This window comes from Lepidochelys kempii, chromosome 24 (genome assembly GCF_965140265.1).
Source record: "Lepidochelys kempii isolate rLepKem1 chromosome 24, rLepKem1.hap2, whole genome shotgun sequence".
NCBI classification, from domain to species: domain Eukaryota; kingdom Metazoa; phylum Chordata; order Testudines; family Cheloniidae; genus Lepidochelys; species Lepidochelys kempii.
In genome coordinates, this window is record NC_133279.1 from 8,994,446 (window position 1) to 9,011,261 (window position 16,816).

Sequence of the window (16,816 nt, forward strand, 5' to 3'; positions counted from 1 at the left end):
ACTACTGTAATACACCTAATAAATAATGTACAGCACCTGACACAATGGGGGCCAGGCGTGCAGCCGGAGCGCCCAGATGCTACCGTAATACACCTAATAACTAATATACAGCGCCTGGCAGAATGGGCTTTGGTCCATGACTGAAGGTCTGAGGCACTGCCGTAATACACCTCCTAACTAATGTACAGCGCCTGGCACAATGGGCTCTGGTCCATGACTGAAGGTCTGAGGCACTGCCGTAATACACCTCCTAACTAATGTACAGCGCCTGGCACAATGGGCTCCGGTCCATGACTGAAGGTCTGAGGCACTGCCGTAATACACCTCCTAACTTATGTACAGCGCCTGGCACAATGGAGTCCAGCTCTGTGACTGTGGCTTCTGGGTGCCACCACAATACAAATAATAATCAAAGGCAGACTGGCTCATTTCACAGCTCTGGCTAGTCCGCCAGCCACGCCCCATGGAGATGCTCCCAATTTTTCCCAGGATGACAGAGGAATCGGGTCCGGTCTGGAGACAACTCTTCATCCAGGATGGAAGCCCCAGCGCCCTACGCAGCAGACAGGGCTAGACCCTCTGCACATGCGGGGTTTTTAAACTAATTTATTTGTGGGGACAAAGTGTCCACCGATGGGGCCTGTGATTGGTCACCTGAGTCATGTGGTTTTGTTTCTGCTCCCTCATTGGGTGACTGAGGATGTTTTTTTAATTAAGACTTCCTAGCTCGGTTCTTATATGGCCCCCCCCATCACCGTTGTATCTCGGCGGCCCCTCCCGCACGGGGATCAAAGCATGCGCTGGGCAAACTATCCTCTCAGTGCTCCCTGGGAGGGTCGTTTTACATCCCTTTTACAGTGGGGGAAACTGAGGCACAGACCTGTCACCTTGCCACAGCCCTGAGCTTTGCACAGCTGTTTGCACCCATGGAACGTGTTGCCCTTCTGATTGGCAGCATTTCACCCCCACTGCGCAATAGGGAACCCAAGCAAGATGCAAGCAAAAGGGAACCAGGCCTGAGATTCAGTGAATGGAGCACAGAGACGTGAGCATTAGATTTCCAAAGGATCTCAGGGCCAGACCTTCAAGGCTTAACAGCCCCTAGTGGGGCCAGATTTTCCATAGTGCCCAGCAGCTACTGTAGGGACAGCTGTGATGTGAAGAACCCAACCCCAGACATCCTGCGTTCCTCTGAACAGCAGGTCATTTACAGCGATGCCTATGTAATTGGATGTTTTGCTAAAAGGTCTGCTCCAGGAACTACTTGGGGGCAGTTCTCTGTTATCCAGGAGGACAGATGAGTTAATCTGTGGAACTCCTTGCCAGGGGATGTTTTGAAAGTTGAGACTATATCAGGGTTCAAGAAAGAACAAGATAAATTCATAGGGAATAGGTTAGCCAGGATGGGCAGGGATGGTGTCCCTAGCCTCTGTTTGCCAGAAGCTGGGAATGGATCACTTGGTTATTACCTGTTCAGTTCATTCCCTCTGGGGCACCTGACATTGGTCACTGTCGGGAGACAGGATACTGGGTTAGATGGACTTTGGTCTGTCCCAATATGGCCATTCTTATGTTCTTATGATCACAGCAGTCCCTTCTGGCATTCAAATCTATGACCCTATGAATACAGCAGCTGAGCTCTGCAGAAAGTCTGGCCCTAAATAATTTGCCCGATGTCAGGCTGGGAATCTGTAGCTTTGTTGTCTCCTTCAGCTCCCTTGTCTATCTGTTTGCAGTGTTACTGTAGCTAGGTTGGTCCCAGGGTCTGAGAGAGACAAGGTTGGGTAGAAAGAAAAGGAGTACTTGTGGCACCTTAGAGACTAACCCATTTATTTGAGCATGAGCTTTCGTGAGCTACAGCTCACTTCATCGGATGCATACCGTGGAAACTGCAGCAGACTTTATATACACACAGAGAATATGAAACAATACCTCCTCCCACCCCACTGTCCTGCTGGTAATAGCTTATCTAAAGTGATCATCAGGTGGGCCATTTCCAGCACAAATCCAGGTTTTCTCACCCTCCACCCCCCCACACAAATTCACTCTCCTGCTGGTGATAGCCCATCCAAAGTGACAACTCTTTACACAATGTGCATGATAATCAAGTTGGGCCATTTCCTGCACAAATCCAGGTTCTCTCACCCCCTCACCCCCCTCCCAAAAACCACACACACAAACTCACTATCCTGCTGGTAATAGCTCATCCAAAGTGACCACTCTCCCTACAATGTGCATGATAATCAAGGTGGGCCATCAAGGTTGGGTAGGTGACAGCTTTTATTGGACCAACTTCTGTTGGTGAGAGAGAAAAGCTTTCAGGCTCTACAGACTCTTCTTCAGGGTTGGGAGAGGTACTCAGCGTGTCGGAGCTAAGTACAAGGTGGAACAGAGTGTTAAGCGTAAGCAGTTAACACATGTTGCAAGAGACCCATCAAGGGGCCGTGTGCAATTGACATCTCTGCCATGGTAGGCCAAAGGAGGGTCATAGATTCATAGATATCAAGGTCAGAAGGGACCACCATGATCATCTAGTCTGACCTCCTGCACAACGCAGGCCACAGAATCTCACCCGCCCACTCCTGCGAAAAACCTCTCACCTATGTCTGAGCTCAAAACTGAAGTCCTCAAATCATGGTTCGGGTCAGTGGGTTACAGATTGTTGGACTGAGATGTGACTCTGCCCAGGCCAGGATTTTTTAGTGGCCAGCGCCATTGTGAGTTTAAGCTCCGAGGCTCGCCTGGCGTCTCTTGTCTTAGCCTTTGGAAGCTCTTTGAGGCAGGGGCTGTGTTTGGTCTGTGTTGGCACAGTGCCCAGCCCAATGGGGGCCCAGGACTGGGCTGTAGCAGGAACTGGGCCCAGCTGTTCTGAGTCACCGTCCAGCATCAAGACCCTCCCTCCTTTCCCCAGCGGGCCCATCCAGCTCCTCTACAGGGGCACGGGGCCAAGGAAAACCAAGGCCGAAGGGCAGGGGGAGCTGCCCGGTGGGGAGATCTCAGCATTGCCAGCCGAGGGGCGGCTGTGGCAGCCCCCCGTCACTCCAGATGTCATCCCACATTGCAGCGGAGGGAAGTACCAGTTGTTCAAAGAGACCTTCCCAAGCTCTTATTCCTATGTTGACCCCAAGATCGGAGGTGGGACCTTGTCTTCCCAGAGCTCCCCATCCACATGTCCTTAAGGGGGCTGGAGAATTTGTTTGCAGAGAGTGGGAGGAGGGGAGAAGATCAAGGAAATCAACATCCACGGAGTAGTCCCCAAAGCCCAGCTTGGCGCCCACCCCCCCATCCCATCCCGCTTTGAGCTCATTAGTTCCAGCTGGCGCTTCCATTAGCACTGCTGGTAATTAGCGGGCCAGGGAAATCATGTGTGGCAGGCGTTGGATCCCACCGGGACCCCCGCATCCTAATCAACACAAAGTTTTTCTGAGTCAATAAATAAATAAGACAGGCGGATTATGATGCAGGCAGGCCCGGGGGCAGGGGAGTCTGAGCTGCTGGAGAGGGGGGGCGTGGTGGGGAATCAGGCAGTGGGAGCATGGTGGGGAGTTGGGGGGTCTGAGCAGCTGGGGGTGATGGTGGGGAACTGGGGGGATCTGAGTGGCTGGGGGGTCATGATAGGGAGTTGGGAGGTCTGAGCAGCTGGAAGAGGAGCATGGTAGGGAGTTGGGGGTGGGGTCTGAGCAGCTGGGGGGAGGAGTGTCAGGCCTATCCAATCCCTTTGCCCTATTATGTGAGCTCTTGACTCTCTCCCACCAGCCCCCCAGGCAGGGCAGGGTCACATACCTCCCTCCCCCTCAGCCTGTTCCAGATCCGAGAGGGGGTTGCTCAGTCCTGGGCTCTGGGGTTCCTCCCCTTGCCTCAGGCAGGAGGTGGGGCCCAAGGGCGGGGGTCAGAAGGACAAGGATCCCTTCTGCCAGCTGCAATCCAGGTGAGCTGCCCTCAGAGATGGGGTCTTCAGAGATCATGGGGGCTTCCCACACCCCAACTCCAGTGATCTTCCCCATCTCTGTGGGTCTGGAACGTGGCTGACTGGGATTCATCTCTTTCTGATGGGCCCATCATCATAGTGTCTGGTCATTACATGAGCATGGGCCTGGTGCTCCCCCATGGCAGGGATTGAGAAGCTACTAGCTGGGAAAGATTCACCAGAAAGACTTTGGGGGTGGGATCTAGTGGTTAGAGCAGAGGGGCTGGGAGTCAGGATGCCTGGGTTCAGTCCCAAGCTCTGGTAGGGAGTGGGGTGTAGTGACTGGGGGGTGGAGCGGTGGAGTCAGGACTCCTCCTGGGTTCTGTCCTCAGCTATGCAAGTGGAGTGTGATTTAGCTGTTATAGGAGGGGACAGAGAGCCAGGACTCCTGACTCTGGGTAGGCAGTGCAGCCTAGTAATTAGAGAGGGTGGTGGGATTGGGAGCCAGGACTCCTGGGTTCTATCCGCAGCTCTGGGCAGGCAGTGTGGTCTAGCTGTCAGAGCAAGGAGCAGGAAGCCCAGACGCTTGGGTTCTATGGCCATGTCCGGCCGGCCCTGACTCACTGGGCAAACCTCTCCCCTTCTCCAGGCTTCGGCTCCCCTTTGGTAAAAGGAGTTTGGTAAAAGGAGTGTTTGGTAAAACACTGACCTCCTGGGGCTGGCGGAGCGCCATCGATTGGCATGTGTAAGCCTGCAGGCCGAGCGTTACGTTACCCGGTCCAGTGCCACCAGCCGCTGCAGCTACTTCTGATCTCATCCCCGCCAGCAGGGAGCGCCCATGGGCAGGGGAGGGAGAAGACGGGGGTGTCTCAGATCCTGGAGCAGAGGCAACAGGGGTGTGAGGGAAGGGGGTGAGAGGGTCACCATCTCTGCAGCAGCCCCGTTCTCGAATCACCGTTTTGCCGAACTAACAAGCAAAAGCTAATTGCTGGAATTAGAGGAGCCCTTTGCCTGGGAGGTTGCAGGGAACAGCAGCTTCATTTAGGAGGCCTTTCTGTCCTTTAACAGATGAGCCTGGGGGTGCTCATTTGCATCTCACTACCCAGAATGCCATGCTCTTCCTGCAGGCTCCTCCTGGTGCAGAGCTGCTCTGGAGAGGGGTGGCCTTGTGGTGGGAACCAAGTTATTGAGCAACCAGCTACAGCTCCTTTCAGTCAGGGATCTCAAAGCACAGTGAGCATTGATTTACAGTGCCTGGCTGTGTGGTTGGTGTCTTACTGAGGCCACTTAATGGGTGGGGAAACTGAGGCACGGGAGGAGCGTGTTTTGCCCAAGGTGCCACTGTAAATTAGAGGCCAGGCTGGGGATGGAACCCAGGAGTCCTGACTCCCAATCCCAGTGGCTCTAACTCTGTCTCTCCCCCCAGAGCTGGAGGATACAATCCAGGCATCCTGACTGCAGTCTACCCATTCCTATGTCCAAAAGCAGTCTCTAATTGCTAGGGCCTCCGTTTTGGGGCACCCAACTGGGGACCCCCAAGGGCCTGCAGCGCTCAGTGGGATGCTTGAGGCCATATTCTCACGGGCACTCAGCATCGGATGTGCCCCTGTTAGGAGCCCTGGGCCCGAGTCCCTGCAGCTCCCACTGACTTTGCTTGGAAGTGGGGTAACCCAGCATCCCCGCTCCCTGACGCCGGCCACTCGTGCCAGCGAGGCCTGGTTAGTATTTCGATCAATAAAACTTGTTTTATTTCTTCCAAACCAAAATTGTTGGGTGTAAATCATCAGGCTGCGGCTACGGGTTAGTAGGTGGGCTTACCAGGGCTTAGCTCCCAGCTTGGTGCCCTTTCTCTGCTCTCCTGGACAGAAAGACACAAATAATTATGATGTGGGGGGCACAGAACCCCTGGCACCCGCGTGGGGGGAAGAGAATGGGAGATGCTGGTATGGGGAGGTACAGAGAACCTGCTGTAGAGGATGGCACACACAGGAGATGGAGAGATGCAGGGGGCCCCCTGTGAATGCAGTGAGCTCAGCCAACAGATGCTATAAAGCATGTAAACCCCCAGTGATATTAATATCACCCCTCAACCCGCAGATCTCACAGCATTTTACAAAGCAGGGTGGTTTTCAGCCATTGTATAGATGGGGAAACTGAGGCACAAAGCAGGGAAGCGACTTGCCCAAGGCCACCCAGTGGCAGACCCGAGACTAGCATCCAGGTCTCCTGATTCCCAGTCCAGTGCACTATCCACTAACCGCCCTAATTTGAGTGTAAATCATTAGGGGCCTGATTCAAAGCCCACCACAGTCAATGGGATAGACTGGCCTGGACTTTAGTAGGGTTTGGATCAGACCCTAGAGCTAGAAAGCAAAACAGACTGAAACAGAAAGTGAACAGAGAACCGGTGCCGGCTGAGGGGAGTGCAAAAAGTGAACCCACAAGCGGGAAGGAAATCGGCCAGTTCAGAGTCTGTCTGAACAACCCCAGAGTGATCGGTTATAGGAAATGTGGGATAGACTATTTTTATCTTGGCACTTTTCTCCCTCTTACATTATTAGTGTTCTTAGGTTTGTTACAGTAGGGCCACACTGTCTCGGGTGCTGCACAGACACAGAATAATCGAGATCAGGGCCCCACTGTGTCGGGTGCTGCACAGACAGAGAATAGTCGAGATCAGGGCCCATTGTGTCGGGTGCTGCACAGACAGAGAATAGCCGAGATCAGGGCCCATTGTGCCGGGTGCTGCACAGACAGAGAATAGCCGAGATCAGGGCCCATTGTGCCGGGTGCTGCACAGACAGAGAATAGCCGAGATCAGGGCCCATTGTGTCGGGTGCTGCACAGGTTCAGATCTATCTATCCTTGCAGATGAGTACGCACACATGGCAGCAGCAGGCCTTTAAAGTCGCAGCGACAACCACACAATCATAAAAAATGGCTGATCTTTTTTAAACTTTCTTCTCACTTCAAAATCCCAGCATCTTAGGCTGCTGTGTTGCTAATTACACCGGCACTTTCTACCCAGGCAAACGGAGCAATAAAAACACACAACTATAAACACACTCACACACAAAATCCAAATGTATTCATCATCTTCGTGCTTTCTGATTTTAAGAGAGATCAGGAAAACGGTGGCATGGTTTAAGATCTTCTGAATGAAAATAATTTCTTCCTAGATTTATTTATTGGCAGGGGCATGCACAGGAATTTAAATTTGATTGCTTTTAGAGGGGTATGTTCTGTGCCCTGCCGCAGCCCCAGGGGCTGGAGGAGCCCGCTCTCGCCACCATGGCCCCAGGGCTGGAGGAGTTCTGGGCCCCCGCTGATTCTTGGGGGGGCCCAGGCCCCTGCTTGGCCCCCCCCTTTGTGCAGGCCCCTGTTTATCGGGGGCAGGAGCGTCACATATTTTTATTTATTCAATTCCTCCCCCCACCCGCCCCCGTTACTGATGCTACACTTTAAAAAAAAAAGAGATAGAGAGAGAAATAATTGGCTAATTAGCACCCAAATGCTTCTTGGAGTGACAGATGTTTTACTTAGCACAAGATTTGTTGTGTGTTTATTCCCCACACCCTCAAGTGCACCATTTGTGGCCTCCCGTCGTGTGGCACTAAACCGGGACTCCTCTGTGCACCAGGAAGAGCTGTGCTAGAAGAACACGTTCTAGCCATGCATTTCCTTGCTACCTGGGCAGGTGTCTCTCTGCAGAAGAGCTTGGGCAGTGCCAACATCTTGCCAAGCCAGCCCAAGCCAGCTTTGCAGTCTTGTCCTTTTAAAGCAGCGTGGGGGAGGGCGGGGGGGGGGGCTGGGTTTCCACACACTCTCTGCTGCTTGCCCATTTCTCTGCGGAGATAATGAGTCCTCCCACAAGTTGTTTTCTGGCTAGCACAGCCTCAAGTCTAACTTGGGGTAGAAAGTGTGGGTGTGGGTGTTTGCACACGCATCAGGGAGAGAGAGAGAGAGTGTGTCTTCACTACAACCATGTTTACACTAGGAAGCAGGTGTGGTTTTAACGTGTTAGTTGGTGTGTATTAACTAACACATGTTAGCAAACATGAATTAACTAATGTGGCAGCTGATCTGTGTTCATTAGCATGTGTTAGCTGGCATGTATTATCTAACACACATTACCTGGCATGTATTAACTAGCATGTTAGCTGGCATGTATTAACATTATCTGACATGCATTAACTAACGTTAACTGGCGTGTATTAATTAACACATTAGCGGACGTATATTAACATGTGATCTGACATGCATGAACTAACATATGTCAGCTGGCACGTATTAATTAACACACGGTAGCTGGCACGTATTAATTAACACACGGTAGCTGGGATGTATTAGCTAACACATGTCAGCTGGCACGTATTAATTAACACACGGTAGCTGGGATGTATTAGCTAACACATGTCAGCTGGCATGTATTTACTAACATGTGTTAGCTGGTCTGTATTAACTCACATGTTAGCTGACATATATTAGCCAACGCATGTTACAATCCTAACCCCACCGAAGTCAATGGCAAACCTCACCTGTACTCATTGGAGCCAGGATTTTAGCCCCAGGGCAGAGAAGACAAGCCGGAGCTTTAACAAGTTAGCTGGTCGTGCTACACTGTAGGCTCCCCTCTAGGGCTGGCTCCAAGTGGCTTAAGACATGTTAAAATACACACTGCCCTGTCTACACTTGGGTTTTAACATGGGTCCAAACACCCTGTTTCCCAGTGAAGACAAGGCCCTGGGATAAAAGCTTTTCAAAACCTGGGTCAATAGCCTAGGGCACCCGGGGAGAATGCATTTCACACATGTTTGTGGACTGGCATTGACCCTGACGCAGCTGGGCCATCGCTGAGCGGCTCCAGGAGTCCCAGCCACTCCCCGGGGGCTCAGCACCGCTGGGGGACAACCCCGCACAGAAGGGCTGGCGGGAACGGGGCAATCTCGCCCGCAAAACCGACGGAAAGGGGGTTTCGCTTCCCTCGGGCCCTCGGCCTGGATGGGCAGTTCGACGGCTCCGACGCCCCGTTGGAGGGGAAACGTCCCCCTTTCTCTCGCACTGGGGACAAGAGGAAATTCCGAAACGGTGGAATATTGCCGGGGAGCAGAAACGTGGCGCTTCTGGGGCGAGGGAGAACTTTTCACGGGGCTGCACCGAAGGCCAACACCTCCTGGCCCCCTTTCCATCCTCCCTGGCCCGTCTTTCCTCTCCTCCCTTCTTCTCCTCGGGTCTTTTCCTCCTTCTCCTTGATCCCTTCTCCTCCCTTTCCTCCCCCTCTCCCTCGGGGCCATGGGCACCACCCTGGGGACGGGCCTACAGCCCGGGCTCGCTCCCCCTGGCTTCCCCCTTCCTCTCCCCGCCGGCTGCCGGGGAGCGGCGCTGGCTGCTGCCAAGGCCGGGAGCAGGGGGAGGACTCTGGGCTGGGCCGGGGGAGGGGAGCGGCAAGGGCTGCGCGGAGATTGGCGCTGGCTGCCGGGGGAGGGCCGGCTGGGCGTTGAGCGGCGAGCCCGTGGCAGGCAGGGCTTTGTTATCCCCCGCCTCGGCCGTCGGGGCGCAGGGCCGGATTATAACTCGGCTGCGGGGCGCCAGCTCCCCGCACGCCAGGGGATCGGGCCCCGGACGGGGCGGCCTCAGCCGGGGCTGCAGGGATCGGAGGTAAGAGCGGCGGCGGGGGGCTGCTTCCCTGCCAGGATCGGGAGTCGGGGGCTGGGGTCGTGCAAGGAGCCAGCCCCGGCTGCCTGTGCCCGGGGCTGAGCGGAGCCTGCCCTGCCCGGGGCGGGGGGGTGTCCGGAGTTAGCGATTTGACTTGCTCCGTGGCGTGAAACTTCTCCCAAAGGCGGGGGTGGGGGGGCGGCGATCGGAGCCGGGGGGGTTCAGCCTGGATGTGTGTTTGTGTGTCTCTGTTCTGCAAATGGGGGGAGGCAACCCACCTGGGCGGGGAGGTGCGCGCGTTGACACTGCAAACGGAAGCCCCTGTTTGTCTTGGGGGTGGGGGGCAGCAATGGGGGGGCGAGGACACGGGAGGGGGGAGTAATTGCATGGGGGAGGGGGGATTGCTTGGCAAGCGGCTCGCATCCTGTGTCCAAGAAGTCTTGTTTGGAAACCAGTGGGTTGCAGCCAAGGCTCACACAGCTGGGAGGCTGTCTCTGAGCCGAGCTCTTGGGGGGGCGGCAGGGGGGGAGATTGAGCGGCTGCTGCTGGCCTGGAAATCTGCCCCCTGCTGGAGGTGGCTTCTCACCTGCTCCTAGAGCGGGGGGTGCCGGGGGTGGTGGTGCCGGAGCGCTGGCTGGGTCGGCAGGGTGCACCCCTCTTTCCCCCCAGGATGCTTAGGCGACGCCGGGCGTGCGGGTCCGTGATCCCGGGGGTCCCACGGGAGTTGGCGAGCCCACCGGCCGGGCAAAGGGGACCCGGCACTTTGCATCACCAAGGACTAAAGCCAGCGCTAGGGGGGCTGTTGTAGGAGACGGTGCGTTTATAGGGGACAGACTCCCTCCCCCCCAAACAAGCTGTCAGGGGTACCCCGCTTCGCCCAGGGCTGCCCCCCCCCATCCCTTCCCGACACAAATACAGACAACCCTGGTGAATTGTGGTGACGGCACGTTTCCCCAGCACCAGGAGCGGCGGCGAGCCGCGTGTGCAGAAGCCCGGCTCGCAGGCAGGGAGGCTGGCTGGAAAGTTTGCAGTTTATTCATTATTTTTATGCCCCGGGTGTTGCCGTTCAGCACGGTAGCGTGGGGGCGAAAAGAGCCCCGGGGGCCCCCTGATATGGGGCGGAGGGGTGAGGGGAATTCAATCCCCCTCCTGTTTTGCAAGCGCAAGTTTATTTTAATCCGCTGCCCTGGCTCGGACCCCTGCCCGTTTGGGCAGCTAGCGAGGCTCGGCGTGGTCTGCGAGCCAGGCTGCTGCAGTGGACAGAGCCATCTGGGTGTCCGTGTTCTCCCCCCCCCCCAAACCGGGGATCTGGCACCCCGGGGATTGCAGGGTGGCTGCTGCTGGAAGGGGCAGGGGGCTCAGTGAAATTCATTCGGGGTCCGATGGCTGCTTTGGAAACCTTGGAAGGAGAAATTCCTTTAGTGCCCTGTTCTCATTGGTCTCAATCGGGGAGGGGAATGGGGGGGCGGGGAGATGGTATTTTGGGGGATCCTGAAATCAACGGTGGAACTGACTCTTTCCCTCCCGCTAAATGCCAGGATCATGGATTTGCTCCCAGATTGCAACCCAGTGGCACAATAAAACTCCTCTCTCCGCAGGCTCAGATTTAATTTCAGATCCTCTGAATGGTGCATGTGGAAATCCGTCCTGGAAAAACAAAAACAATCTCTTCTGGTTTTTTTAACCCTTTCCAACCGCTCCTTCCCCTCCCGCCTGCTGCCACACTAGTGTTGGCAGCTGGGCGTCGGGGAGGACGACACCTGTGACATTGCCTGTGAGGCCTGGAAAGGAGTCAACTCTTTGCACGAAGGGCCCTGCGTGTTGTGTCAGAGGCGAGGGCTGGAACAGATCCTCACTCGTTTCCTTAATAACTTGGTGGCGGCAGGTTGCAGTGTCGGATTCGGAAGCTGTTCTCCGCCGATAATGCCATGCCTGGCACACCGAGGGGGGTGGCACTGGCTTGAGGGAGCGAGATTCCTTGGGACTGCATTTGTACAGCGCCGTGCGCATCCAGCCTCGGTTACTCCTGTTTAAGAGGAATGGGCTCTAACGCGAGAAGGAAAGCGGAAGCTCCCATCATGGGGCTGCTTCCGATGGGGCAGTCAGACTGAATCAGGCTCCTTGAGCTCCTGAGCCCCGGGTGTCACACTCTCTTCTCCAGTCCCTCATGCTACGCCCCAGGTTTGGCCCGTGAGGTGTAAACAAAAGCATTGTGTAGGTTTCACTGTGATGCACGAGGCTGTAATTGTGGTTATTTGCTATCTGGATTATGGTAGCGTGTGAGAGCCTGCAGACATGGACCAGGACTCTGCTGTGCCAGGCGCTGTACATTTTTATTGCTATTAGGTGGATTATGGTATCATTTAGGAGCCCCAGATAGGGACCGGATCCCCATTGTCCCAGAGACTGTACAGACATTTGCTCAGCAACTGGAAAGGTGTGAAAAAAGTTCACGCAGTCCGAGTTCCATGGTTTTTAGAGCCACCAATTAGCAGCTCCTCAAGCATTCAGTCTTCCAATCAGGGGGAGCTGCGACACCATGTGATTCAGAGGTGCCCAACTGCACACCTCAGATGGCAGAAGGGAACCATCTGAAAGCAAGGCTGGCGGCCAAAACCAATTTGTCCAAAGTGATTTGCTGACGAAGAGCAACCCGGGACAGGTTGCGAGCTCAGAGAGGGCAGAAATTCATGGCTAGAGCTCTGCGGGGGTGGGCATTCCCTTTCACGAAGGCGTGAGATGCTGAAAGGGGTTTTTTGTTCCAAATCTTCCAATGGAATATAGTGGGTAGGATGCAAGCTGGAACTCAGGATGCCTGGGTTTTAAGCCTGGCTTTACCACTAGCCTGCTGGATGATTTTAGATCAGTTGTGTCCCATTTCTGTGCCTCAGTTTCTCCCCCTGCTCTTTATCTCTTCAGACTGTGAGCTCTTTGGGGGCAGGGACTGTCTCTGCCCCTATGTCTGTGCAGCACCAGACACAATGGGGCCCTACTTTCAGTTTGGGTGTCTAAGCACTGCTCTCTTACATGTAATAGCCCATATTATTCCTAATGGAAAGTTAGAGTGACTCTGAGGTGTTTTGCACCATGTCAGTAGGAAGCAGGTTATGCTGTGACTGCGAATCATATTACATGGATCCCAAATCCCATTAGCCTGTGGAGGTATGAAATGTATTCTAGGAGACACCAGAGAGAGGAGCATTATGTCTTGTTATGAACTGGTGGAGAGACTGCCCTCTGCTGGATAGAATGGGAATGCCTCGACTGTGTGTCATTGGCCCTGTACTGCTCACGTTAGAGCTGCTATGGAGCATCAGTGGGAGCTTAGCTTGAGTGTCAGGACCCTCTAGATCTTGATCTGTTGGGAGCCCAAGGAACAACTTAGGGGGTGAGGTGTGGGGAGGGAGAAGTCGCTCCCTTCTGTGGCAAAGCTCTGAGGCTGCAGTAACTTTGTGGAGTTACCGCTGGTGGTGGGGCATAAGGGGCTGGGAAATCATGGCGCCCCGGGTGCGTGCGTGTATGTATATGTGATCCCTCCCCATCCAGGTGGGCAAGAGTGGGGAGGAGATCTGCTTCCTATGCCCCACACATTCCACCCCCTACCCTGCCCCCTGCCCGGACGCAGACGGATCCCAGCACAGACCTGCCGTGGGGCTGCGGATCCCTGGCCAGGGTGACGCCTAATTCCTGCTGTAGTGTAGGCACCATGCTGCCCCCCTGCCCTCTGTTGCTGAAGGGCTGGGAGGTGCAGCATGGGTTGGCGCGGCGTTGGCAGGATGAGAGCCGGCTGAGTCCTAGGGACGCAGCCCCGGATTCCGGCTCTTGCATTGTGGCTCTCTGCAGGGATCTCTCTCTCACACTGGAAATTCAGGACGTGGAGCCGCTCCCGCCCCTCCCCCAACCTCCCTTTAGTTATTATGAACAATAAAAGATGGGAAGAGGCTCTGGAGGAGCAGGTGAGGGGCTGGGGGTGCCCTTCCAGCCCTGATCAGAGCCAGCCAGTGTATGGGGGGCAGGGATTCTCCCCCCTCCGGCCCTCTAAGATCACAGCTCCTGGTGTATTCAGGCCAGGGGTGGGGAGCTGGAAATATCCCCTCCCTGCCCCCTGAGCCCGTCAGGGATTACAACCGGACGTGGGGATTGGCTGAGAGACCCCCTGAGACTCACTCTGTCTTGCCAGCCCCATCTTCCTGTTAGGGGGGCTGTTCAATCTCTTGATTGGCAATTAGAGCTGTGGAAATCAGCTGTTATTAGACTAGAACAAGCTGGTTTAACAGCCCTCCCCCCATCTCTGAAGTTGGGGTGACTGCCGGTTTGGCAGCCCTGGAGACTCTCACTCCACCAATCAGGGACAGCTGAGGAAGCATCTCTCTCCCACTCTCTTTGCCCTGCCCTGAAGGCACCAACTCTCTAGAGGGGAGTCAGGCTTGTGATCGTGACCCATTCTGCCCTGGGCCTTTCACCAAGGAGACCAGTGAATGCCAAGCAGGGTGGCGTCAGTTGCCATCCGCCTGGCCACGCGGCTCATTGGGCCTGGGACTGAGACCCAGCAAACTCGTTTCACGCAGAGGGGTGCAGAACAGCGCCCTCTCTTGGAGGCTGAGGGACGCTGCATCTCCCACGCTCAGGCCAGCCAGTTCTCCCTGGCCCCTGGGGCAGAATCTCTCTGCCGCATTTGGGGCCTGCACCCTGGCAGGATGGGGTGACACAGCCATGTGTGGATGGACATGCCTGGTAACGACTGATTTCCCCAGCGCTCTGGTCCCGTGATTGCCTCTTCACCAGGATCACAAACAGCAGCACGGGCCCTGGGGCCATCTCCTTAGCCTGCATCCCAGAGCCCTTTGTACAGCCGAACGCTCCCTGGCTTAGTGTATAGGAGCCTTTGGCATAAGCTCTGAGCCCTTCCTGCTCCAGGGAAGGGAATTCAGTTCTCCTGTGCAAATCCCCCTCCTCCACCCCTTTGTGGTTTCCATTAGAAACAGCATTTTTCTTCACTTCCTGTCCCAAATGGGCAGGCGAGGAACCATTGGGACAGATCTGGGGGAGGAAAGGGGGATGTGATGCAGTGCAGCAGCTGAGGCACTGGACTCCTCGGTTCTGTTCCTGGTCTTGACCAGCCTAGTGACCCCAGGGAAGTCATTCCCCATGCCTCAGTTTCCCCACCTGTGAAAAGAACATAATGATACTTACCCGCCCATGTAAAGCATTTAGAGATGGCTGGAAGGATGAAAAATGTCCCCCCTGAGAGCTGTTAGCACTGTGGGTGTTTTAAGGGTTAAGCAGTGGTGGTGCTCCACCCCAGAAGTGGCTGCGCATCAGTGAGAGAGGAACTGACTCCTGGACTGTGAGCAGTTTTATGAAACACTGCTCATTGTACAGGTGGGGCCGTATGCTGCCCTGTCATTGTCGGGCCCCCGTGGGGCTGGGGCTGCGTGTGCTGGTTTGTTTTTGTCGGGTGTGCTTGTTTTTGGGTGCGCCACAAGGGGCCTTTCCCTGGGGACAGGCTATCCCATGGCTGCAGGGTTTCTTGCAGCTGTTGCAGATCCACCTGGCCCAGTATAGCCAGTGACCGGAATCAGCTGCAGGGTTTCTTGCTTTGACGCAGCTGATTGTGGTCACTGGCTATACTGGGCTATACTAAATGTGATCCCACCTGGTAATTCTCTGTGTATGCTGGTTTGTAATGATCGGGTTGCTCCTGGGCCATCGGGCCATGCATGCTGGTTTGTTATTGTAGGGTCTCTTATGAGTGCCGATTACCAGCATGCTAACAAAACAGCGAGGTGTGCTGGGACGCCACAAACCCAGGTCCTCACTCTCCTGCGGAGGTCGGGGTGTTTGTCTCTCCCCCTCCTCCCGGCCCCGAGATAACTGCAGCTCCTAGCCCAAGGAGACACAGGAGAGATCGACCCACTGTCCTCCCACATTCACCAGGTGACAGAGCTTTGGTCAATAACCGGGCTTGGCCTTTCCTCCCCCAGGGCGTCCATTGTGAGATCAAATCCCATGCCCCGCTTGGAGCTCAAGGATGGAAAGAGCCGAGCAGAGATTTCCATTCACAAGAGGCGCCCTCTCTTGTTCCTCTGGAAAACTATGGGTTGGTTCCTCCGCTTGGGGCCCTGGCACAAGATCCATCATCTATTTTTATTTCTAATATATATATATATATATATATATATATATATATATATATATATATATAATATATTTCCTTCGGCTGTTAATTATAGCCCGCGTGCCTCAGGCTGCAAACAGAGCACCCTGACATGATTCCTCCTCTCTGTCTTTTGTTTACGTGCTGGTTTGTTATTGTAGGGTCTCAGGTGACTGCTGGGCCGCATGCTTGAGAATTTTAGCATGGAGTGGCGCTGGTAACGCTGGACTCTCTGTGTTGCTTTGATTCTGTGGGGTCGCCGGTGACTGCTTTGCTGTACACACCAGCTTTATAACTATTATTATTCTTATTTATTAGATGTATTATGGTAGCAATTAGGAGCCCCAGTCAGGGACCAGGACCCTATTGTGCTAGGTGCTGTACATTTGTATTGAAATTAGGTGTATTATGGTAGCTCCCAGGCACTCCCAGGACCACTGGACACTCTCCTTTTTATTGCTATTAGATGTATTATGATAATGTCTAGGAGCTACTGTCCTGGACCCGTATCCCAGTGTGCTAGGCGCTGTACATTATTTATATGGAGTATTACAGTAGCTCATAGGCGCCCCAGTCCTGGACCAGAACCTTGTGGCGCTAGGTGCTGTACACACACAGAACAAAGAGATAGTCCTTGCTCCAAAGAGCCTCCAGTTGAGATCTGCACTGAGCGGCTGGAGCTCTCTATAACAGTTGTTGGGTGACTCCGAGGCGCCGGGCTGCGCCTCCTTCTTTATTGTTGCAGGGTCTCTCTAGCACTCTGCAGCACCCGCTGGCTTTATTATTGTAGGGCCTCTTGCAAATGCTGGCTGGGGCAACCAAGAGTTATCGTTTGACCCTGAGGCGCTGGTTTGTTAGTGCAGGGGGGGCTGGGGAATGCTGGCCCGCATGCACTGTGTCTTGTCCTGCAGCCAGTTGTTCGTTATTGTAGGGTCTTCGGTGCGCTCGGGGCAAATCCGGTCGCTGGGAGGTTTGCCTGAAGAACGCCCTTGGCGTTTGGCTCGGTTTTCGCATCTCCAGCCCTGTGACGAGCGCTGGGGCAGCTGCTCTTTGCCACTACGTCCCTGAGCTGTGGGGCAGAGAAACGCAGGGGGAAA

General features: G+C 54.8%; 1 protein-coding gene across 4 annotated transcripts in view; it reads left to right on the forward strand.

Annotated features, from left to right (window-relative positions):
- Nucleotides 1–9,432: 9,432 nt before the first annotated feature.
- SEMA6C (semaphorin 6C) overlaps nt 9,433–16,816 on the forward strand; it is a 92,275-nt gene continuing 84,891 nt past the window's right edge. For all 4 annotated transcript variants that reach the window (XM_073323013.1, XM_073323016.1, XM_073323015.1 and 1 more), the window contains exon 1: nt 9,433–9,565. The gene's annotated coding sequence lies outside the window, so the exon portion shown is untranslated. The remainder of the gene's footprint in view (nt 9,566–16,816) is intronic.